The 27,149-nt window shown below is 38.0% G+C and overlaps 1 pseudogene; it reads left to right on the top strand.

Annotated features, from left to right (window-relative positions):
• The window catches only part of LOC126278794 (neural-cadherin-like), a 232,037-nt pseudogene that overhangs the window by 116,018 nt on the left and 88,870 nt on the right, over positions 1-27,149 (top strand).

Genomic DNA, 27,149 nt, shown 5'->3' with positions numbered 1-27,149 from the left:
CCTGACGAAGCAGCCGCCGGTTGCGAAAGCTGGAAATTCTGTGTGTGTGTGTTTGTGTGTTTTATTCATTGTGCCTATCTACCGGCGCTTTCCCGCTTGGTAAGTCTTCGAATCTTTGTTTTTAATACACATTCAACATGTTGAAGTTGTGACAAATTCATTATAAAATGTGGTACTATTGTGGTAAAGAAATTGTAGATGTGGAGATTGTCCTATGGAAAAACAGCTGCAGAAACTTGTTGTCTTTTAAAGTGCTGTCAAGGGATATGACCATCATTGCGTTAAAAGTTATCACAGAGAGTTTTAGCTGGGAAGACACTAGTGAAATATGAATCGAAGTTTTACTGTGTATTTAAACCATCATATTTCCTTTCCAGGTTGTTGAAAATAGTGGCTATGGGTCAAATAAATTTTCCTTAGTCAGAAATAATGATGGAACTGGTTCATTAAAAATAATTCAACCCCTGGATTATGAGGACATCCATGGCAATATCCTGAGGTTCCAGATACAAGTTACTGACAAGGTTCCTTTTATATTTATGCTTGGTGTACTGACAAACTGCTTCTATGAAGCAACTAGTTTTCCAGATTCTTAATTTCATTATCTCTGTGGTTTCGTGGTGATGTTAACTTCTTATTGCATACACACTTCTTTCTTTAGTAACTGCCATTGCATTCCTTTTTTATGAATACTGGTAGTCTGGTTAGCTGTTGCAATGAATACCTATTTTTGTGAATGTTTTGAATTATATAACTTGTGAATTCAAAATGTCTTAGATTATTAATCTACAGCGAATTTATTGTATTTACTTCAAACTGCAGGGTGATAATGATACATCACAACAGTACTACACGAGATATGCTTGGGTAACTGTGAAAGTCAGAGATATCAATGACAACTCACCTAGATTTGAAAAATTTCATATTGAAATTACATTACCAGAAAACACCACAGTTGGAAAAATAGTTGCTACATTTAAAGCAAAAGATGCTGACAGGAGTGGAAAGAGTAAAGTATCATACAGTATTCATTATGATTCTGAAGCATCAAGACACTTTAACATTAAAGAAAATGGTGAAGTAATTATTCAGAGGAAACTTGACAGAGAAGCTGCATCTTGGCACAAGGTAAGAACTTAACTGTACGTACTGACATAATAAAAACATATCGAAGACACACCATATGGTAACAGAAACCTAAATTGCTCGGAAACACACTATGTGGTAATGGAATCTTAAATTGCAACCAGTGGAATCTTATTTTCTTCCTTTCTTAATAATGTATCAGTATTCACAACCACATATTTTCACAGATTAGAAATAATTCATCATAGTCGCCTTAATTCTTTTACTTTTTATTGTGCCATACTGCAATTTCATTGTGTCACGTTCATCTTTGCTGATAATTCTCATTGTCTTCTTCATCTACATCTACATCTGCACCCTGAAAACCACCGTGAGGTGCATGGCATAGGGTACATGCCATTGTACCGGTTATTAAGGTTTCTTTCTGTTCCATTCACATATGGAGCATGGGAAGAATGATTGTATTCGAATCTTATCCTTATGATCTCTGTGTGAACAATACATAGGGGGTTGTAATATATCCCTAGAACAATCATTTAAAGCCAGTTCTTGAAACTTTATTAACAGACTTTCTTGGGATAGTTTACATCTATCTTCAAGAGTCTGCCATTTCAGTTCCTTCAGTATCTCCTGTGACACTCTCCCATGAATTGAACAAACCTGTGGCCATTTGTGATGCCCTTCTCTGTATATGCTCAGTATCCCCTTTCAGTCCTATCTGGTACGGGTCTCACACACTTGAGCAACATTTGAGGATGGTTAGCACAAATGTTTTGTTAGTAATCTCTTTAGTAGACTGCCTGCACTTCCCCAGTATTCTACCAATAAACCGTAGTCTATCACGTGCTTTACCTGTGACTGAACCTATGTGATCATTTCATTGCATAACCCTATGAAGTGTTACGCCCAGGTATTTGTACGAGTTCGCCAATTCCAACAACAACTCTTTGATATTGTATCTCAGTGACTCAAGATGCTCTAATGGTAGATTTCAAACATTTCATTCATTCTTAGTTTTTCGTAGCTACCATATTATAGCAGAACCACAGGGGAAATTAATTTAGTCAAAGAATACTTTAAAAAGAGAGTAAAATAACAGGTGCCTAACATTATGACAATTCTGACTGTGAATCTATGATTGATGGGAAAAATTCATGTGTCAGAATGAAATAGACATGTACAGATATTCCTGTTTACTTGTACTGCAAGCTACTTTTAGATATAAGTACTAATTATCCTGTTTAAAAGTGACACAATGTTGCACTGTCGAAAATCTAATTAGGTAAGAAACCACCTGGCATATATAGATAGCAGGTATAAATAGGATGAGAGTATTCTTGTGGATGATTTCTTTCTTTATAAGTACCAGTAATTTTTTTACTGCAGAGCAGGAGCTATTTTTGCAACAAACTATATGGGTTTAGATTAAAACTGTGTCTTTTGCAAGCAGTATTCTGAACCAGCTGAGTTTAAAAACAGTGCATACTATGCTGCATAGTGAAAGATTAATTCAGAAAACAATCCCTAGACTAGGGCAAGACCACTTCTCTGTTATTCCCTTTCACTCAGGAATGGAAGCCCAGCAAGGTGCGGAAGTGATACTGTGAAAAAAGAGAACTTATTGGTTGAATTCAAGCTGAAAGATTTCAAGTACTGCACACATCATTAATAGGTTATTTTCAGTTGATGCACATTACTAGCGGAATTTGTTTCCAAAAGAGTCATTTCCACCCACTAGGTAACTGATTTTCATGGTATTCACATAAATTCTTCTGACTGGGAGCCATAAATACAATGCCACAGTCCATGGGCTGTCATCTAGCTATTCCTTATCTGTTTTGAGACTCAGGTAATTGAAGTCCAATATTTTCATATTGAGGAGAAAAAAATACTGATTTAAAAAAGAGGTAAGTTGACAGGACACCTCCTGAGGCAAGAAGAAACTGAAGGTTGCACAGGATAAACTACTGTGATGAAAATTGGCAACTGCTGTTTTCGGGAAAGCAACAAGTTTATCCCAAATACTTATTTTTCTCAAGTCAAACTATTTTTCATTTATATCATTCCTGAACAGAACTTAATTACAAACAACTGTTAGAAGAAAATAACAGTTTCTGTCAAATATTACTTCCTCACTTTTATCCAATGTTTCAGGTAAATGTTTTAGCAGTTGATGATGGAGTTCCACCACAGACATCCACAGCTACATTGTTAGTGATTGTTGAAGATGTTAATGACAATCCACCACATCTGCTACAGAATTATGAACCTGTTTTATATGAACACACTCCTCCTGCTGAAGTAGTAGAAATACTTGGAGCTGATGCTGATGATTATTCAAAAAATAATGGACCACCATTCACATTTGAAATGGATCCTAGTGCAAATGACCAGATAAAAGCATCATTCAGCATAACATTTGATCAAAGTAAGTTTTATTTTTAATGAAGTGAATGTTAAGGTCTGAAATATCATCAGAATAAAGTTATCTATGTATTCCATACAGATATTTTTTTTCTTTTTCAGTTCTGATAACATTATCCTTCATCAGCTTTTTCACTGTGTTGAAGCTTGTTTCAAACACTGAATCTTCCCCATTACTGAATCTATTTTCCTCACAACACATATTACTCTTAAAATGAAACCATACTGTTCTCTACATTCATTGGGCAAAAAGGGTACCACAATCTCTTAGCAGCACAGATGTAACACTTATTATGTGTACTTAAGTGGGAGTGGTCTCAGTCTCTATTTCACCTTTTGCATCATGACCAGGTTTATTACATTTGAAGCAAACATTTCTGCAGCTTTTTGCCCAATAATCAGGTTTAGTACATTTGAAGCATTAACTTGGTATTCTCAAATTTTTATCTCCAATATGAAGGTTATTATTAAAATGTTTGTTTCTCTGTGTATCTAATAGGTGATAAGCAAAGAACCATCCAAGCTGCAGAATTAATTTTCTTTATTACTTGATGACTAATTTTGAGCCTATGCTCATTAGCAAATCGTCTGCTAAGCTATGCAGTAACATCCATTATGACAGACACACATCTGTTTACTCCTGTTAAACACATCTTGTAAATTAGCGCAGGGCTGAACTTCATTCACCTAACTGTTATTTGGCTGCCAGAAATGCCTCCCTCTTTGTATCTGTACTGACCCACATAGATCCCCACCTAAAATCCGTCTCCACGCCATATAAGCCAGAAGATGCAGCTAGAAATCTGACAATCTTCAGAGGCCACCACTTGTGGAGGCATGCTCAGCCTCTCATCTGCACATTCTACTGGCTGGCCAACAGATTTTTGAATTTTTTGTGTCAGGCAGTAAGTTTGTTGTGTCAGTTATGATGTGGTATTCTCTTGTTGGATTGGAACAATATCTCTCTGGAGATTTAGAAGTTTCTCTTCCATCAACAATCTTGACATCAGGTAAGTTAATGTTTATTGATCAAGATATGTTGATTCAAACACACTCAGAAAATAATTGTACATGGTGGTAACATCAGTAAGAATTTTTTGATCATCTTAAAGTTTGAAATATTTAACCTTGATTCCTCAAGCAGTTTACCAGGTCTGCTAACTTTGAACAGTATAGAGTAATGTCCCTGAAACATCCATTTTTAAGTTGTACCATCATTTCTGTTTGTAAACTGAAAGAAGTTTGGGCCACAAGGCAAACGAAAATTCACAATTAATAACATGAAGCAGTGGCTTCTCCTCAGTTGACATTCTGGTAATTTTCTGAACAGTAATGTCTTGTCCATGTTTTTCCACACTGTGAGATCCTTTCCATATGCCTGTCCTGCTGTAGCATTCATGTCAACATTACACATTGGTTTAAATAAAATAGAAAGAAACTTCCACATGGGAAAAATATATTAAAAACAAAGATTCCAAGACTTACCAAGTGGGAAAGCGCTGGTAGACAGGCACAATAAATAAAACACACAAACACACACACAGAATTTCTAGCTTTCACAACTGACGGCTGCTTCTTCAGGAAAGAGGGAAGGAGAGGGAAAGACGAAACTCCTTATCCTCTCCCTTAAAACCCACATCCTTTCATCTTTCCCTCTCCTTCCTCCCTTCCTGAAGAAGCAACCGTCAGTTGCGAAAGCTAGAAATTCTGTGTGTGTGTTTGTGTGTTTTATTTATTGTGCCTGTCTACCGGCGCTTTCCCACTTGATAAGTCTTACACATTGGTTTAATTGTTTGGCCTGTAACAATATCCCAAGCTCCAGTGGCACTTAAAGTTACAAACACTTCAGATTTCTAGGTCAGTCAGTTCTCAATGCCTTTGAGTTTTGTAATTTTTATCATGTCATTTTCTGTCATTTTAAGGTTAGCTAGTTTTATGTTCCGTGGATTATTTGCTTGCTAATTTATAATGTTTGTGTCTAGGAAGCCTGCATACTCAGTTCACTAGACAAACAATCAGACAAATTTACATATATCTGCCTGTGTCTGTATATGTGCATATGGATATGTGAGTGTGTTTGAGTGTATGCCTGTTTTTCTTTCCCCTGAGGTAAGTCTTTCCACTCCCGGGACTGGAATGACTCCTTACCCTCTCCATTAAAACCCACATCCTTCCGTCTTTCCCTCTCCTTCCCTCTTCCCTAATAAAGCAACCTTGGGTTGCAAAAGCTTGAAATTTGTGTGTGTGTTTGTGTGTTTTTTATTGTGTCTATCTACCAGCACTTTCTCGTCTGGTAAGTCACAGCATCTTTTATTTATATATAAATTGTATTAATGAGTTTATTCACAAAAAGAAAATTACAATACTTAACTTTGGCAATTACACAGACGTGTTGCAAGCAAACAACAATATACAATCCTGAACTGCTCTTGAAGTCACTATCATTGAAACTACTATCCAAGTCACTATTGTTGACACTTCAGTAGAACTGGGCCATCACCAGTCAGTTGCAGCACTTATGTCCACTTCACCTAAGGGCCGCTGCTGTCATGCAGTTGTCCTGGAAGGAAGGTCAGTCAGGCATGCAATTGGCTGACTTCCTCTCATAGCCTTCTCTTCCTTTTCGTTCCTGACTGGCATGCTGACTTAACTCCATAACAACAGTAGGACAAGAGGAAGCGGAAGATGCAAAGGTTCTGTCTCCATGGGGTTGTCCCACGGTGTTGTGATGACACCCTCTGGTGGCTGCTGTGGCCGTGCTGTCCTCAGGATCCGTCAGTCAGGGGAAGAGATACAGAAGGATCACCATGTGCATGACAGAGGTGGATTTGACTGTGATGTTGGTGTTGCAATCTGTTTGGACCTGTAATGAGATACATGCATCCGCCAAGTCGACGAAGGATCTCACCTCACACCCACCATTTGCTGCTGTTATAAATCCTGAAAAACGCAATATCATGTGAAGCAAAGCAATACTTGGGGCCTTCCTTCAGTGCTGGATGCTGAGGAGGGTGGAGCAGTGTCCGATGGCTGCAGATGTGAACCAATTCTGCTGGCAGTGGTCCATCACGTGGATGTGAACAATAGGAAGTGGGGAACAGTTGCAATGCTTGATCCCTGGTGTGTGTGGTGCAAAGCTTGGCCATCTGCTGCTTGAAGGTTTTGATAAAACATTCCGCTTCATCGTTTGATAGTGGATGGAATGGTGCACTAGTTAGATGCTATATGCCATTGCATTCACAGAATGTTTCAAATTCATGTGATGTGAACTGAGGGCAATTGTCCGACACTATGAGTTCAGGAAAACCTTCGAGGAGAAAAACAGAGGACAACACCTGAACTGTGCTACATGACGCTGTCGAGTTCATGGCCACAGCAAAAGGAAACTTGCTATAAGAGTTTACTACAATCAACCATTGAATATTCCAATAAGATCCCACAAAGTCTATGTGCACATGTTGACATGGTGATTGTGACTTAGGGCAAGCAGATTGATCTGCTGCATATGAGTGACACTGTGACATCATCTGGTCTATTTGGGTGTCCATAGACTGCCAAGTACACACTTTGCATGCTAACTGTTTCGTACGAACAATCCCCCAGTGTCCTTGGTGAAGTAACTGCAACACTTCCTTTTGCAAAGCTTTCGAGATCAACACATGTGACCGTCCACTGTCATTCTGAACAAGAATCACACCTTTCCGTACGGCAAGACTATGCTGATGTGCAAAGTATCGGCACTACAGAGTTCTTTATGCAATGGAATGAGCGAGGGATGTGCGAACGTATTTTAGCAAAATGTTCAAACTTGAATCAGTTTCCGTGGCCTGTGCAATTTTCTTACAGTCAGAGGAAAAGACTGAAGCAATTCAGAATTGTTACCATCGATGTGACAACAAGATACAGCAGAAGCATCAAAGTCTGTAGCAGGGCCAGTCAGAAGACTCGGAAGTGTGTCCGCATTACCATGTTGAGTTGTCAGACAATACAAAATCTTGTGCTGGTATTGAGACAACAACAAAGCCCATCTTTGCGATTTTTGGGCAGTTTGTACAGGAACTGGCTTCATTGGATGAAACAAGGACTACAGTGGCTTGTGATCCATTACTAAGTAGAATTTTCTGCCATAAAATAGTGGTGGAATTTGGTGACATTATACATGTCAACCAATACCTCTTTCTCTATTTGTGAATAGTTACACTGATCTTTGAACAACACTTTTGATATGAAAGCAATAATCCTGTCTTTATCACCAAATCTGTCCAAAAGGACTGCATTGATTCTGTAAGAGGAAACATCGACTTGCAACACAACTGGTTTGTCAAGATGAAAGTGAACCAAGCATCGATCACTGAGCAATGCATCTTAAAATTTTTAAAAAGCAAACAAAAGGGATATCCTTGTGACACAAGCAATGCAATGGAACTGCGATTTGTGTTGCATTCAGTGTGAACCGAATATAATAGTTCATTTTCCCTAAGACTTGCTGAAATTCTATGACCTTACAAGAAACTGGCAGGGCACTCATGGCTAGCTTGACTTAAGAGGATGTACATCTTGACTGTTTATGACATGACCAGGATACTGCAACTCAGGTTTCAGTCTACACTTTAGTCCTGCATCAGATAACACATGAAAAAAAGCACTCAAATTTGCAATGTGTTCTTCAGGTATACAGTCTGCAGTGACAATTTCATCCAAATAGTTTGAACAGTTTGGTACTGGAGCAGTCAGCTGTTCCAAATACCACTGAAAAATGGCGGATGCAGAAGTACTGCCAAAATGCGAACACAAATATTCAAACAAGCCAAAATGAGTGCTCACAACACTCATGGTTTAAGATTCATTGTCTAGTGGTATTTGAAGATATGAAGATATGCGACACGCAAATCAATTTTTGGAAAGTAGCAACCAGTGCATAATCTGTCCATGAGATCCTCTGGGCATGGCAATGGATCAATCACAGTTTGTGGATTGATGCTAGACTTAATGTGGACACAGAGATGTATAAGAGCTGAAGGTTTGGAGAGCAAAACCAGTGGACTCGCCCAGTGACTAGATTGTATGGGCACAATAGCTCCTCTACTTTGCAATTCTCTAAGTTCAGCAGCTACTTTGTCTCATAATGAAATGGAAACAGTTCTGGCCCGGCAAAATTTAGGTTGAGCATTGTCTTTCATAGTAATTTGTGCAACAAAATTGTTAGCCTTGCCTAAACCCTCACAAAGGAGTTCAAGGAATTCTTTCAGCAAGCTTGTCTTTGGCATTGAATGCAGTCACTGACAAAACGTTGACCTAAATTTGAAAGCCAAACACATCAAATGAATCAAGGCCAAATATGTTCTCACAATTGCATGATTGTAGCACAGTGAAAGCCACAGTTTGCACATGCAAGCGGTACATGTCAGGCAAAGTACATTTTCTGAGGATGGGAATGTCTTGTCCATTACAAACTGTCAGATGCGTGGTAACGGAAGCACCCATGTCCAATACAAATTTCATGCGTTTTCCACTAATATGCAAATGAATAAAAAGTTTGTTGGACTGGCATAGCTCTGAAAAAACTGTTTGCTAGTTTTTCTAATGCCTGCAGCAAGCTTTGAATACACTGCATTGTTTACATGGACCTTATGACAAGAATTATGTGAGTGGGCAGAATTCTTATGTTTGCTCTGTTGCAAACATACAGATTCTACATGTCCTTTCCTACCACAAGCATAACCCTGAGCTTGTCGGGAGGGGCAGTCTTGGCATTTGTGCCGTGAGTAGCACCTGTGGCATGACTTAATTCTGTTCACCTCTGTAGAGAACTGTTTACGAAGGATGGTGCAGGACTGTTGCTGCCTAATGGGCTGGTTGCAAACAAGGAACGGGTCAACCCAACAAATTGATGGCTGCTCAAATTTATCGGCCAACATGGCACCTGAATCATAATGATCTAGAATTTGCACAACATAGTGAAATGATGAATCTGACTGTTTCAGAATCTGTTCTCCAAGCCTGACATCAGTTACATTGTACATTATCACATCACACAACATAACATCTGAATATAAAGCACCACAAGCACATTTGAATTTGCGTTTCTGTGTCATACCCTGCAAATCTGTTACCCACTCATGATAAGTTTGTTCTGACCTTTTCTTCCAATGAAAGAATTGGTACCTAACTGCCACCACATTCACTTGTCGGTCATAATAGTTAGAGAACCTACAACTTGACCATAGGAAAGTTCACTCGGAGTGGCATTAGGAACAATTTTTGAGTGAGGCAAAAGACTACACTTTCTACTGTTGATAAATAGTAATGTAGTTTCACAAAACCTGAGATTTTGTGAGTTATGATGTGGGCTTCATACTGTTGCAACCACTTGAGCCATTTCTCTCCTTTGTTGTTAAACAAGCAAAAAGACGGTATGACACTCGGAGCTACAGTTGTTGCTTGATGGGCTGCATTAGATGTTTGGTTTGCCAATAACTGCTCTACTGTATTTAGAAGAGATGCAATCTTCTGCATCTGAAACTGGAACATCTGTGTTAGCTATATTGTATCTATTGTTTGAAGTTGAGGCAACTGAGCAGGGAGTGAGAGAGGTGGGTTGCTCATTTTGGAATAAGCAAATGCAATAAACAGATAATGCAAACAATAAAAATAAGCACACAAGCAAAGAAATTTTCTGCAACTTCCACCTGAAATCATGTATAGAAAAAACACTATAATAGACGTTGTTAGAACATGTAAACACACCCCTGCAAAGAAAAGACAAGGTAGAACTAAAGTGCCAGCAAAACAGAAAAGCCCATGACAAAACAACTGTGGCAGCTGGTAATAGATTTTCGCTATGGAATTCGTTCACCTAATCACCAATCTTGTGTCTAGGAAGTCTCCGCACTCAGTTCACTAGACAAACAATCAAACAAATCATATTAATGAGTTTATTTACAATACTTAACTTTGGTAACTACACAGATGTGTTGCAAGCAAAGTGCAAAATACAAAATAATCAGTCTTTGCAGTGACGACTGACCTCTAACTGACAAAAGTCTTTTTGCTGTTGAAGTTGCTACCATTAACACTGCAATCCAAGTCACTGCCATTGACGCTGCTGTAGAATTGGGCCATACAGTTAGAATTAGAAGTGAATTATTTTTCAGTATTAAATCACAAGCAGATGTTCTATAGGATGACATTTACTGAATTATATGCAAAAATGTAAATTAGTTACAAACCACCATGTGAACACACTATATTCAGTGTCAGAACATGATACTGTCAATGACCTCCTGAATGGCTGTTTTCAGCTCAGCAATGGTTGTGGACTTATTGCTGTACACCTCGTCTTTAACATAGCCCCACAAAAAGGAGTCACATGTCTTCAGATCTGGAGAATGTGGCAGCCAAGTGAGGCCCATGTGAATGGCTTCTGGGTACCCCAAAGCTAGAATGCAGTCCCCAAAGTGCTCCTCCAGGACATCAAACACTCTCCTGCTTCGATGGGGTTGAGCTCCATCTTTCATCAACCACATCTTGTTGAAATCAAGGTCATTTTGGATAATGGGGATGAAATCATGTTCCAAAACCTTCATGAACCATTTGGTAGTTATTGTGCCATCAAGGGGCATAGCACCGATTATACCGTGACTGGCACACCACACAGTCACCCATTGAGGGTGAAGAGACTTCTCGATCATGAAATGCAGATTCTCAGTCCCCCAAATCTGCCAATTTTGCTTATTTACAAACACCCAAATGAAAGTGGGCTTCATCGCTAAACCAAGCCATACAGCACTCATTAATTCTCACCATATCCCGTGCCTAACTGTGCAGTTTGAACATCCTAATGCAAACTGTTCAGAAGTTATGAGGACTTACTTAATATAGTTCTATAATTGTCACCCTGTATGTGCTGATCACTATGAAACCTACTTGTCTCAATGTTTTTTTTAAAATTTGTGTTTTGTTTTAATATATATAACAACTCCTCCTTCTTACACATTAGTACTACATGAGTGAGATGCTGAAATGTAATCTAACTCTGTGGTTATGTGGTTCTCAGACAGACACAGGATATCTATCTTTACAGAGATATCTAAATTTTTGAAACAGACAAGAAGCCCTTCTACCTTATTACTCAGCCCTCTAATATTCTGATGAAATAAATTAACTTTACTTTTCTGTACATTCTTCAGCATTTCGTGGGGCTCTTCTGCCATCTTGACATATTTAAAAACAGGTTGCCAGAATCCTGATCCTAACCTAAAAAAGGTACCTCTCTGACACCAATAACACAGAGATCTTGCTTCTTGTTATGATGTCCCCCCCCCTTCTCCCTAAACCTTTTCTATAAAAGTGAAACAATTACTAACAAAGAGATAGAGGGGCTGCCCAGTACTTACCTCAGCTCAGTACAGCCGATAGAAACACAAAAAACAACCGAAAATTTAAGTTCCTAGCTTTCGGAATAAATGTTCCTTCATCAGGGAGGAGAGAGGGGAAAGAAAGGGAAGAAGGGAAAGGCTATAAAAGGCTCATCCAACCTGTCTTTCCCTCTCCTTTTCATGTGCTGGCCATGTCGAGTATATTTTCATCTCCAAATTGTAGCATCAGGCACTTTACTCATATGAGACTTCATTTCTGTCAGCAGCAGCCTGCTCAGCTTAGTGTTCACATGGCTCACAGCTATGCCAATTCAGGGCTGGTCATGGTGCTGCAGGACTTCTACAAAAGTCACATTTGTTTGCATAGTTGCTATTTGTATTTCATTGAGGTCACCATGAGTTCTGTAATTAGTGTCCTTAGTCAGGCTATTCCATGCTCCACCTGCTATGATAATTTAATCCTCTTTGTCAAAATCTTTGCACAAATTTTCTATGCCCTCTGTTATCTGGCTAAGGTTAACACTTGGTTTCACAATACTTGTGACCTTGTACCTTTTGTCCTTCACCCCTGCCATGGTAGCTATGCACCTAGCAGCAAGACTGTTTTCTTTCTGCTTTCTTTTGGTACCAACCTGCACTTAGTTTCTTTGCTAGCAGTCTGCTGCACATTCCTGCGACCTACATCTGGATGAAGGTCTGCCCATCCTGCTTCAGGTAACAAGTCAAATTTACTCAATATAGTATATTCAAATGTAAATGAAGAAGTGGAAGAGGTTTTCCCTTTTTGTCCATCGCTTGTTACCATCACCCAGTTCCCACCATCTTTTTTCCCCCTTCAACCTATCTCGTTCAAATTTCATGTGTTTTAGTTCTGCCTGAAGAGCACAAATCTTTTCCTACTGTTCAGTGATTCTATTGTCATTGTTTTCAGAGCCTACAGTTCCATGGGGAACTCAATGAGTTCCCCATTCTGTTCCCCACTACAAGCACCCCAGTGAAACTCCAATCCACAATCTACTCGTACCACTCCCTGTCTGACTACCATACAGCATCGTCCACACTTATCACACATTGCACCACAGATTAAACACTTAAAAATAGAATTAAATCACTTTCCACACTTAACCTTACACAGATTTTCATTATTTGCAAGCCACAAAAATTAAGCATTTAGGTTACTGCTTTAGGTGCATGAAATAATGTAATAAGTTAATTATTTCATCTTAAAACAAGAATTCATCACTCACTTAACTACAGCATCTGTTAATTAGCTTATTCAGAATAAAATGTAACTTTTAATTTATGCAGACTGTATGTAAACAAACAACAAGTCCAAATGTTTGAAAATCAGACAGCAAGATTTATACTACTTTCCAGAAAGATTAACTTATGTTGGATAGAAGAAAATAACAATGAAAGTGGATTCTCTAAGATTAATGTACCAAAATGTAAACAAAAGTGTGAGTATTAGTTCACCACACTATTATTGTATCTGGGAGTGAGGTCACTTTGATCAGCGTATCATAAGTTTCTATCGTAACATTTCACAAGGACACACTCAACCACTTGACAGTATGTGCACAACTGTTGTGAAATCATTCACAGTGTAATGTGTTTTTCTTAGTCACCACTGAACTTGTTTACTGTAGTGTCACAGCATGTTTCCAATAATATCCATGGGAGGCTAAGTGTAATAATATAATGATTAGGTAATACAACCCAACTTTATGATCTTCTCACGTTTTCTGAAATAATATGTAAATAAATGTTAAACCTTTAATAATAACCTTAAAAAACACACTAATACACATATTTAAAGGGTAATCTGTACTAAACTAAATGTTATTACAATGTAAATAACTTATCTTCATCAGAGAACAAAAATTCACACATCTTGCCTAGCATAGAGCTGCCAAATCAAGGTCTAGACATGCACATGGCAGAAATTACCTCAAAACTTCTATCTCACGCTTTTTTTTAATATTGTACTCAGTATACATCACATAAAATTCATCACTGAGTGGCCCATAAGTAGATAAGGTAGTCACATTAAAACAGCACTGATTCTCATTTAGAATAATGACAATGTTTTAATTACCAACGAGTTGCAAAAACATGAGACATAATGCACACACACATCACAAGAAAAGGCAGCCTCTGTACCAATGAGTTCACAGTGTAAACAAATGTTTAAACAACTGGAAAGCACATCAGATACAAATGTGAAAGTATTTACTTTATCAATATCAGAGAACACAGTGGTGATTCTTCTGGAAAACCTGGAATTCTCAAGAAATTACATTTTACCTGGAAAAATCAGGGGAATCTCAGGTAATTTCAGGAATTTCATAAAATCACAAGGAATTTTGCACTTTTTTCTTGGCATGGAAACTGAATTTCATAAATTGCAAATCTTAAAATACTTAATATCTCAAATTGTGTTAATTACATGAAAAATATTCCATATAAATTATTGATGTTTAAAAACAGTGGTTAAACTTCTGTGTACGTTTGGTATGTAGCTCAACTGAGAATAGGGAGCTTTTGACACTATCTTCCTCCTTGCCCAAATACTCCATTTTTTCCCCAAGTTGAGTAGCCATCCTGGAGAAACTGATACAATAAACCATTTTTAATTGATTATTAGAACAGAAATATATGATTCTATTATCAAGGAACTGTGACATGGTGTTGTTGTAAACTCATTTTCTTTTAAATTAAGTAATGTATGGGAGGGGAATATAGTGTTACATGTTATTCGTGCTGTCACCTCAGTGCTAGAGGAGAAAGCATAAAAATATTAGTAGGATTATGCTAGTGACGCTGCTGCTTCAAAATTCTGCAGAGTGCAATGCAGAGGTGCTTTCCAAAGTTGAAAAAAAAAATGTATTGACAGGTAAAGGAAAGCATTAATTTAAGATAATTCAGATAAAAACATTAATAATGTCTTATATTAAACACAAATAATAGTTGATGGGAAGGTGGAATTAATACCACTGAGTTACAAATTACTGATAAAGTAGTTTTTATTTGGAGTGATGTGTTCCTCTTATCTCTATAGTTTTATCTTCTTACTGCATGTTTCTGATATTACGATTATTTCTGGTATTTTTAATTCATAAAAAATGCATACTTTTGTTGTTTTGTGCACACCAATGTACATTCTTGTCATGATAATAGCGAAAGACTATTAACAGTACTCAGCACTAATAGATTATTAAATAAAATTTATGTTATTTCTTAAGTAGCTACCTATCATACATATGTACCTTAACAGCATTACTTGTACAGTAATACAAATATTTTCAACAGAAGGTGCTAATGGCCAAGGCTCTGCAATTATATCATCACTGAAGTCTTTTGACCGAGAAGAAAAAACTGAGTACTTTGTACCTATATTAGTGACAGACTCTGGTCATCCTCCACTCACGGGGACCTCAACAGTGAGGATCATAATTGGCGATATCAATGACAACAAGATGAAACCTGGGAATAAAAATATATTAGTTTATAAGTATCAGGTAAAGAATACTTCCATTCCTTTCCTATTAAAAATATAAGGTGTTGAGTTTCTCTCAAAAGCAAAGAGATTAGGATGGAATGAATTTTGTTGTGGTACGGTTGTGTTAACAACTGTGTTTCATGAATCCATAAGTGGCACATTAACTACTATTTTATATTATATTATATTTTTTCTAATAAGTTTATCTGCCATGAGATTAACAATCAATGTTTACAGCCTAGTCCTTTACGCTAAATAAAAAAGCAAAAAGAAAAGAAATTTCCTCATTGTTAATAAGAAAGTAGCTTTTACTGCTTTTTTTGACTGATCATCGAAAATGGTAAGTTCCCTTGCTGAATCCTGATGACACTGCTTCTTGGCTGTTATTTTGCATGTAATGCATATAAACATTCTTGTTATGGTTTGTGATATAGTGGGTGTATCAAAAAGAATCATCTGATTTGGCATGTCTGTATTTCTAAAACTAATAAACATATACAATGAATTTTGTTTTTTGATGAGCAAGAAACTCACAAAGTTTTTTTTCATAACTTTTCATAAGTGTTCAATGTGCCTTCCTTGAGATGCTCAGCATACGTCATTGCAAAATTCTAATTGTTCCCTTACTGTGGTGAGCATGTCGTGAGCTAAGGTTCCACAGCTGCTTATATTCAGTGTCTCAGTTCATTCATTGTTGTTGGTAATGGAGGCACAAAAACAGTCTTTTATAAACCCCCACAAGAAATAATCACATATAGTCAGGTCTGGTGACCTCAGAGGCCGGTAACTTAAGGTTGAATCATTTGGTCCAGTGTGACCGATTTATCTACATCTACATCATACTCCGCAAGCCACCTAATGGTGTGTGGCAGAAGGTACTTTTGGTACCATTATCTGATCCCTCCAACCCTGTTCCACTCGCAAATAGTGCATGGGAAGAATGATTGTCTGTAAGCCTCTGTATTGGCTCTAATTTCTCCTATTTTTTCCTTGTGGTCAGTGTGCAAGATGTATATGGCAGGAAGTAATATGTTGTTAGACTCCTCTGAAATTTCAATAGTAAATCTCTATGTGATGCACAACATATCTCTTGTAACATCTGCCAGTGGAGATTGTTTAGCACCACCATAACACTCTCTCGCCAGCTAAATAATCCCGTGACGAAACACACCACTCTTCGTTGGATCTTCTCTATCTGCTCTATCAGTCCTACCTGATAGGGATCCCAGACAGATGAACAATACTCAATAATTGGGTGAACAAGTGCCTTATAAGCCACTTCTTTCATGGAGGAGTTACATTTCTTTAATATTCTTCTGACGAATCTGAATCTAGTTTCTGCTTTTCCCACTATCTGTTTTATATGGTCATTCCACTTAAAGTTGCTCTGGATAGTAACGCCTAGATATTTTACAGCAGACGCTGTCTCCAACTGCTTGTCATCAATAGTGTAGCTAACAGTAGTGGATTTCTTTTCCTATGCATATGTAATACGTTACATTTACAAGGGTTGGAACTTTTAATAGTGGCAACTATTTATTTACAGCTCATACAAAATAGATACGTGTTTCAAGGTTTTACTGACTTTCAAGGTTGTCACCAGCATTGTGTATAACCCATTGCCAGTGATGCGGAAGTCATAGGATACTCTTAGCTGTGCCAGTTGTGTTGACAGTTCGAGTGATGCAGTCTATTGCATGACAAATTTGTAGCAGTTCTGAAGTGAATGCCATGAAGTGTTTCCTTCAGTTTAGAAATCAAGTTGAACTTACGAGGGCCTAAGTCAGGGAAGTGCAGTAGGTGGTATAGCACTTAGCAGCCCCATCAGTCAAACATATCAATAACAGCTTGCTTTAGCATTGTCCTGCAAAATGATGGTCAGGTCCTGCAGAAAGTGTAATCACTTCTGTCTCTATGCTGGTCATTTTTGGAACACAACATGTAACCAGCTACTGCACTCCCCTGACTTAAGCCCTCGTAGGTTCAGCTTGATTTATAAACTGAAGGAAACACTTCACGGCGTTTGCTTCAGAATTGCTACAAATTCATTGGCCAATAGACCATGCCGCTCAAACGGTCAACACAACTGGCACTGCTAAGAGCATCCTATGACTTCCACACCACTGGCAACAGGTTATACACAATGCTAGTGACTACTCTGAAGGTCAGTAAAACTTTGAAACACATATATATTTTGTACAAGCTGTAAATAAGTAATTGCCACTATTAAAGTTCCAAGCATCGTATTTACGTTCAGGGTCAACTGCCTGAGCCTGCGCCATTCATCAATTCTGTGCAGGTCGTTCTGCAAATTTTTATTATGTGCTGGCATTGCTACCGTGATATAGATAACTGCACCATCTGCAAATAGCCTTAAAGAACATCCAGTGCTTTCTACTATATCATTTATATACATTGCAAACAGCAACAGTCCTATCACACTTCCGTGTGGTACTCTTGATACTACCTTTACACCTGAACGATTCGTTGTTCAGTAATCCTGTGATTAAAAAATTCCCAAACTTCCAAATGCTAGTGTGTTGGTGTCCCATCCTGTTTGTAAATGAAGTCATTCGAATCAGTCTCTAACTGTGGGAAAAGAAAGTTCTCAAGCATAGCAAGGTATGTGCTTCTTGTAACAGTGTTCTTGGCAAAGGAAAATGGACCATACACCTTTTCCCATGAATGTACAGGAAACTCATTAAATTTTGGAGAGTTCCTCCCATGTTGCACAGGTTCATGTGGTTGTTCCATACCACATATTCTCTCATTATGACAGTTCACCTTTCTATGTAAATGGAATGTTGCCCTGTCACTAAACACTAAACAGGGAAGAAAACTGTCATCCTCCATCTTGCCAAGAACGAAATTACAGAACTCCATACCTTCACAAAGAGCTTGCATTAGCTGAATTTTGTATGGTTTGATGTGTAAACATCGACACAACATGTGCTAGACAGACATCGAGGGCCTGTTGAGCTGCATGGCGAACAGATTTCTGTGGACTCCTTGTGAAACCATGACAGATGCATTCAACATCTGTGACAGACACTTGGGGAGGGCCCAGTGATTTTCCTTTACTCAAACAATTTATTTCTTGGAGTTATTCATACCATTGTCTAATGCTTTGTGCTATGGGAGAATCCACACCATACCTAGTACGAAAGTCATGCTGAATAGTTATTACTGAACCACACTGAGCAAAATGTAGAACTCAAAACACTTTCTATTGTCCCAACACCATTTTTACTAGAACTGAAGTGGACACACACTGCTGTTACCTAGCAGGAATCATGTAAAACTTGAGAGTTTACTCTTTCCAACAGTATGTTCTTCACGCACGTATCTCAGGTAAAATTGATTTGATTTGATTTGATTTGATTTTACCAGGGAAACAAAAACAACATTGGTCAAGCCCGCTGCTGCCCACACCGAAACAGAGTTAATTGTGTGGTATCATTCACTATGTCTGTAAAAAAAAGCCAACCAGTGCCCTTGCACAGTGCAAGGAGATACTTTACCAGTGCTTTACTAGACACAGTTTCTTCACGTCTGGTTGATCTGAATATTCTGTGTCTTTTAATCTCCAATGTCTCACTTTCAAAGACCAAATATGATGTGGTTTCCTCACCCACATTACACATCCTGCATTTGAGGTCTTCTTCTATTATCCCCATTGGATGCAGGTGTTTTTTGAAGTTACCGTGGCCTGTCAATATTCCAACCATGAGTTTCATTTCTCTCCTGTGCAAGCCCAGGATTGAGTGACTTCTCTTAGAACCTGGCTTCAGCATCAATATCTTGCCATGTTTTTGCTTTTGGACCTGAGCCCAATTTTCTGCATGCTGTCTCCTTGTCCAGTCTTGTAGTTTTATTTAGATCATCATTTTCATGATTGTCAGGACAGGTTCCTCAGATAACATAATAGTTAGGATTTTTTATTTATTTGCGTGATACTTTTGATATACCTTGTATTAATTTAGGTACATGTTCAAGATGAACAGAACTGTAATGGTTAATGCAATGTGTTGTGTATAAGTAAGTAGAAATAAAAAGTGTTGCATCTACTTGTCCTATATAATATTAAAAAAGGTAGGAAGATTTTTCTGTTTAGCAAAAGTGACAAAAAGCAGATTACAGAGTACCTGACGGCTCAACACAAAAGTTTTGTCTCAAGTACAGATAGTGTTGAGGATCAGTGGACAAAGTTCAAAACCATCGTACAATATGCATTAGATGAGTATGTGCCAAGCAAGATCGTAAGAGATGGAAAAGAGCCACCGTGGTACAACAACAGAGTGAGAGAACTGCTGTGGAAGCAAAGGGAACTTCACAGCAAATATAAACATAGCCAAAGCCTTGCAGACAAACAAAAATTACGCGAAGCGAAATGTAGTGTGAGGAGGGCTATGCGAGAGGCGTTCAGTGAATTCGAAAGCAAAGTTCTATGTACTGACTTGGCAGAAAATCCTAAGAAATTTTGGTCTTATGTCAAGGTGGTAGGTGGATCAAAACAAAATGTCCAGACACTCTGTGACCAAAATGGTACTGAAACAGAGGATGACAGACTAAAGGCCGAAATACTAAATGTCTTTTTCCAAAGCTGTTTCACAGAGGAAGACTTCACTATAGTTCCTTCTCTAGAATGTCGCACAGATGACAAAATGGTAGATATCAAAATAGACGACAGAGGGATAGAGAAACAATTAAAATCGCTCAAAACAGGAAAGGCCGCTGAACCTGATGGGATACCAGTTCAATTTTATACAGAGTACGCGAAGGAACTTGCCCCCCTTTTTGCAGCGGTGTACCGTAGGTCTCTAGAAGAGCAAAGCATTCCAAAGCATTGGAAAAGGGCACAGCTCATCCCCGTTTTCATGAAGGGACGTCGAACAGATGTGCAGAACTATAGACCTATATCTGTAAAATCAATCAGTTGTAGAATTTTGGAACACGTATTATGTTCAAGTATAATGACTTTTCTGGAGACTAGAAATCTACTCTGTAGGAATCAACATGGATTTCGGAAAAGACGGTCATGTGAAACCCAGCTCGCGCTATTCGTCCACGAGACTCAGAGGGCCATATCACGGGTTAACAGGTAGATCCCATGTTCCTTGACTTCCGCAAGGTGTTTGATACAGCTCCCCACAGTCGTTTAATGAACAAAGTAAGAGCATTTGGACTATCAGACCAATTGTATGATTGGATTGAAGAGTTCCAAGATAACAGAATGCAGAATGTCATTCTCAATGGAGAGAAGTCTTCCGAAGTAAGAGTGATTTCAGGTGTGCTGCAGGGGAGTGTCGTAGGACCGTTGCTATTCACAATATACATAAATGACCTTGTGGATGACATCAGAAGTTCACTGAGGCTTTTTGCGGGTGATGCTGTGGTATATCAAGATGTTGTAACAATGGAAAATTGTACTGAAATGCAGGAGGATCTGCAGCGAACTGACGCATGGTGCAAGGAATGGCAATTGAATCTCAATGTAGACAAGTGTAACGTGCTGCGAATACATAGAAAGATAGATCCCTTATCATTTAGCTACAAAATAGCAGGTCAGCAACTGGAAGCAGTTAATTCCATAAATTATCTGGGAGTACGCATTAGTAGTGATTTAAAATGGAATGATCATATAAAGTTGATCGTTGGTAAAGCAGATGCCAGACTGAGATTCATTGGAACAATCCTAAGGAAATGCAATCCAAAAACAAAGGAAGTAGGTTACAGTACGCTTGTTAGCCCACTGCTTGAATACTGCTCAGCAGTGTGGGATCCGTGCCAGATAGGGTTGATAGAAGAGATAGAGAAGATCCAACAGAGAGCAGTTCGCTTTGTTACAGGATCATTTAGTAATCGCGATAGCGTTACAGAGATGATAGATAAACTCCAGTGGAAGACTCTGCAGGAGAGATGCTCAGTAGCTCGGTAAGGGCTTTTGTTGAAGTTTTGAGAACATACCTTCACCGAAGGGTCAAGCAGTATATTCCTCCCTCCTACGTATATCTCGCAAAGAGACCACTAGGATAAAATCAGAGAGATTAGAGCCCACACAGAAGTGTACCAACAATCCTTCTTTCCATGAACAATACAAGACTGGAATAGAAGGGAGAACCGATAGAGGTACTCAAGGTACCCTCCACCACACATCGTCAGGTGGCTTGTGGAGTATGGCTGTAGATATAGATGTATCTAGTGGCTTAGTGTGAAGCACAATAATTTTATTGGAATCTATTTTGCAATTGACTCTGAAAAAGATGACAAAGCTGCAGGCTTAAGTTATCGTAATGGCAAATGAGAGTGTAAGCTATCTCCATTAACAGCCCTTTCAGATAGAAACTGAAATAATGTTACACATTATAAATCCGAGGAATGATAATTGCCCACCTTCAGTAGAAACATTATTTAAAATACTGATAAGTAATTTCATTAAGTGAAAGGATTCTCGTAGGTAATATGCAAAATCTTTAGTATCTCAGGAAATTATAACATTTATGCAAGTAGAACTAAAAATAACATAGATTTTGAATCATTCATGTATCATCATCTCTGTAAAAGATAACTGCTTGTGTTTCATATAAACCTTACCACAGTTGCAATGCCTTTGGAAACTATGCTGCTTTAATAGCACAAAGAGATGTTTATCGTATGTTCTATGTAATGTAATTATTGCGAGGCTATTAACAAATGTGCATGTATATTTTTGTGCACGTTAATGTATTTCCATACTGATATAAAGGATCAAACTCCAGAAACAGATATTGGGAGGATATATGTTGAAGATCCAGATGACTGGGATTTACCAGATAAAAGATTTTACTGGCAGACATATGAACATCATAGATTTAAAATAAACGAGGGCACGGGAATGATTACAATGAGAAGCAGTACTCCTGAAGGAATGTAAGTTCAGTAATATCATAATACTTACATTCTATGTCTCTCAAGCATTTATTCAGTTTATGAACTCAGTTTTCCCAATTCTATTAAAATGAATCATAATTTTCAGATATAATTTATTATTCAGAGTCTGTGATCATAGGTACTCACAGAATAACATCACAGCAAGTGTAACTGTCACTGTTAAGATGCTGCCATATGAAAAGGTTATTAATCCGGGATCTTTAAGAATTTCTGGAATATCTGCTGAAGACTTTATAAGAGAGAGGAACTATGTGGTATGTTACATATGTACATAATGTCTCACAATGAACTCAATGTTTTTTCACTATGAGTACCTAATTATTTGTTTGTCTTCCTCACAATATTCTTTCTCAGGAGAGCAAAATGGGGCTTCTTAAAAGTAGCTTGGCAGCAACACTTAGCATCGAAAAGAAAACTGTTGACATATTCAGTGTAAAACAGCACCAAAGTCATCCACATATCCTTGACACCTTCTTTTCCATTGATGCTTGGAGACTTTATAAACCTGAGAAAATCAATGCACTTCTACAAATGCACCATGAAGAGGTAATTTGTGTCTGTACTATGCCTATTGGTGTAATGGACCAACAACATTAAAATCATTGATGCAGATTATTATTGTCATTATTATTATTATTATTATTATTATTATTATTATTATTATTATTACAGTTTCAGTCATACAGCTGCAGTCATTTCCAGTGGGTTAACACTTGTATTCTCATTAAAGTTAATATACTATTTATGAAAACATTCTTAAAAAACCGTTAGAGTGTTTCATTAATTTCAGAAAACAGAATTGGCCCCCTTTTTGTATATGACTTCTGTGCAGATGTCCCAATTTGAAAAGCATAATTATAATTCCACAAACAAAATTTCTACAGCTAACAACTGATACAGGGTGATCATAAAGTTTCCATTTCAAAACAATGTAAAAAAAGAGACTTGCTGTTCAGAATTATATCACATTCAAACAGAATGCTGTATTATTGAATAAGAGGGAAATGTTATGGCAACCAGAAGAATTTAATGAAGATTTTCTAACTAGATACACTTCAAATGGACTTATCTTTTTGAATTTTGTAATCATTTTCTCCTGATCCTTGGCAGACATTGAACCACTGCATTTTTTGATACCTTTGACTGTCTGGAACTTCTGGAGAGCTACTCATGCACAATCAGTGTCCTTGAAAACAGATTTACCAGCAATGCATAATCCTGCATTGGGACAGTCATTCAGAGCATCTCAGATGCAAACTGAGGAACAGCCATGTACCTCATGTCTTTTATTTTGTGTATTCTGCTGCTTACAGTGTCATGTAGTAGGCAAAAAAAAATTTCTATTACATTTCCCCCCTCTTCATTAATATTCTGTTCAAATTTGAAGTCATTCTGATCATGGTTATTTTTGTACTGCATTTTGAAAATGGAACTTTAATCATGGTCACCATGCATCTCTTATTAACAATGTAATAGATAATGCCTTTTGTCTGTAACATAAACTTTGTAAGTGAGGAAATTAGCAGTGGTCTTTTCCATTCATCCATCTTTTAAAGGTAGTCACCAGCAATAAATTAAGAACTGTCTATCACGACACAATTCACTCATATCCTAAGTAATGTATGTAATTGTGGAGATGTGCTGCAGAAATAAACCTCAGTAGATTATTGGTAGGAACTATGTCAAATTCACTGTTGTTGTTGTGGTCTTCAGTCCTGAGACTGGTTTGATGCAGCTCTCCATGCTACTCTATCCTGTGCAAGCTTCTTCATCTCGCAGTACTTACTGCATCCTACATACTTCTGAATCTGCTTAGTGTATTCATCTCTTGGTCTCCCTCTACGATTTTTACCCTCCATGCTGCCCTCCAATGCTAAATTTGTGAACCCTTGATGCTTCAGAACATGTCCTACCAACTGTCCCTTCTTCTTGTCAAATTGTACCACAAATTCCTGTTCTTCCCAACTCTATTCAATACCTCCTCAGTAGTTATGTGATCTACCCGTCGAATCTTCAGCATTCTTCTGTAGCACCACATTTCAAAAGCTTCTATTCTCTTCTTGTCCAAACTATTTAATGTCCATGTTTCACTTCCATACATGGCTACACTCCATACAAATACTTTCAGAAACGACTTCCTGACACTTAAATCTATACTCGATGTTAACAAACCTGTCTCACTCCTTTACCAACCACTGCTTCCCTTTCCTGCCCCTCGACTCTTAAAACTGCCATCAGCTTTCTGTACAAATTGTAAACAGCCTTTCGCTCCCTGTATTTTACCCCTGCCACTTTCAGAATTTGAAAGAGAGTATTCCAGTCAACAATGTCAAAAGCTTTCTCTAAGTCTACAAATGCTAGAAACATAGGTTTTCCTTCCCTTAATCTTTCTTCTAAGATAAGTCGTAAGGTCAGTATTGCCTCAAGTGTTCCAACATTTCTACAGAATCCAAACTGATCTTCCCCGAGGTCGGCTTCTACCAGTTTTGCAGCTGTGACTTATTAAACTGATAGTTCAGTAATTTTCACATCTGTCAACACCTGATTTCTTTGGGATTGGAATTATTACATTCTTCTTTAAGTCTGAGGATATGGTTTCAACCATTAGTTTCTCAGTCAATCCAATGGACCTTTCCATGAAATAACTGAATTACTTTTCTACTACAAAAATCAAGCAATTAAAATCCAGCTAGGAATATCAACAGTGTAGGAAAAGAGAGGTTGCTACTTACTGTAGAGAAGACATGTCAAGCTGCAGACAGGCAGGATTAAAAGACACTCATATTTGTCTTTTAATCATGCCTGTCTGCAACTTTATGTGCTTTCTTCTACAAACTGACATAATATTTTTAACTGTTGATCCCATGTCAGTGGTAATCAGTTTTGATCGTATCTAGACCGTCCAACCATGTGTCATTAAGTGGTGAGCAGAAATGACCTCATAGTTTGTCATCTCTTCTTGCCACCTAAGGGAGACCCAAGCTGATGATGACCTAGATATGATCAAAACTGATTACCATTAACATGGGATATTGAATTTTTGATAAAAATTTCTAATCAAGACTGATTACTATTTCAAATTATCTAATCAGATCATGGATTTTTCCAATAACGTTTGCAAAAATTATTATTAATTCAATTTTCTACCAAATTCTGCACATTACTTACCTGTGGTGAAACAGTGCATGGCCGCTCGGCACGGAAGCTCAACACCAAGACTAACTCCTCTCCCGTGCCAAGACATCATGTGACTACTAACTCTGTGGCATTGTTGTCATTATAAGGCCAGACAATGCTCCTTCGTGGAAAATATGGGCTTGGCTCCGAAGCTTCCAGGACCTAGAGATAAGTAAGGAGTACAATATTGATACATTTGACATCAAAGATACCAGTGTTTCTCAAAACCAGCCTTGGTAGTTTGGGATCAGTGTCTGAGTCCATATCTGCTGTCCACATTCATTTTCTGGTCAGTGTTTCAGACCTCAGTCTCGTGCCTCAACTTGTGACAAAATGTGTACCTATCCTTGCAGAAGTAACACTGTTGTCTTCGGTGTGTGACAGTGCAATTAGCACAGGAACATAACTTTGTCAGTAATCATTTCAAAGGCCCTCATCTGGCAAATGAACTAAGAGTCTGTGCATGTTTGTTTACAGTTGGGATTTAAACACTGAAATTTGCTCTCTCTAGACAGACATTACAACTGTGATCCACTAGCAATAGTTTTGGCTGGTTTTCTTATTACAACCAAAAAACTTCTGCAGTGCTGCTGCCACATGTATCTGAGAATGAAAATAGTCTACTAACTTGTTCTTAAATTGTACATATGTTTCACATTGTGTTGCACCTCTGGATTAAACTTTAGAATGTAATTATGTTGGGAACCAGCTGCATTTTTATTTATTTTTTTTTTTTTCGAGCTGCTTCATGACTACTGGAGCCTGCCATCTGATTACTTTATACAGGCCTTAGTGCTCCACACACAGACCTCTTAGACAGTACCCACGGCTATCACCGTGCAGCAAAATTGTGCTACATAGTTGAGATCACAGGCACTGGCACCCATGCAGCACCACCTGGAGATTGGGCTGTGTGGAGTTCTTTTGTGTGCACATTAGTGTTACCTTTTGTTTACTTACAGCAATTACACTTATTTTTTAAAGAAAAATACAGGTATTTGGAAGTGGCAAATTATAAATTTATGTTATAATTTAAGACAAGGATAAAAGAAGACAGGAAAGAGGAGATGTAGATGTCCCTTCATCAACACCACCTGGGGAAGCAGACTTGATATTGAACTTCAGGCCAGTCATCTACATGTGGCGCTATCTATTTTAGTATTATCCACATGAACATCGCTCATTGGGAAAACTCGGTCTATGAGTGCTGTGTGAGCTAATGTTTATTATGTTACATAACAACTACTATCACTAGGTTAGTTAGTAAACAAATTCTGCATGGCTTTGGAACAACATCTTGCCTCAGTGTGATCTAATTAAGTTACATACTGTTCCTACAACATCAAGGGATCACCAGTTTAGCATTGAAGGGCAGCATGGAGGGTAAAAATCGTAGATGGAGACCAAGAGATGAATACACTAAACAGATTCAGAAGGATGTAGGTTGCGGTAGGGACTAGGAGATGAAGAAGCTTGCACAGGATAGGGTAGCATGGAGAGCTGCATCAAACCAGTCTCTGGACTGAAGACCACAACAATGACAACTGTTCCTACATAGCTGTAGGAGATGTAACAAGCCATCACTAACCTATTATTATTCTTGTAAATACATTTTTGTAGACTAAAACTAGACTTTTTGAGTGGTGGTCCCA

The sequence above is a fragment of the Schistocerca gregaria genome, chromosome 6 (genome assembly GCF_023897955.1).
Source record: "Schistocerca gregaria isolate iqSchGreg1 chromosome 6, iqSchGreg1.2, whole genome shotgun sequence".
NCBI lineage: Eukaryota > Metazoa > Arthropoda > Insecta > Orthoptera > Acrididae > Schistocerca > Schistocerca gregaria.
The sequence above is the reverse complement of the archived record's forward strand: the minus strand, read 5'-3'. Positions and strand labels throughout refer to the sequence as shown.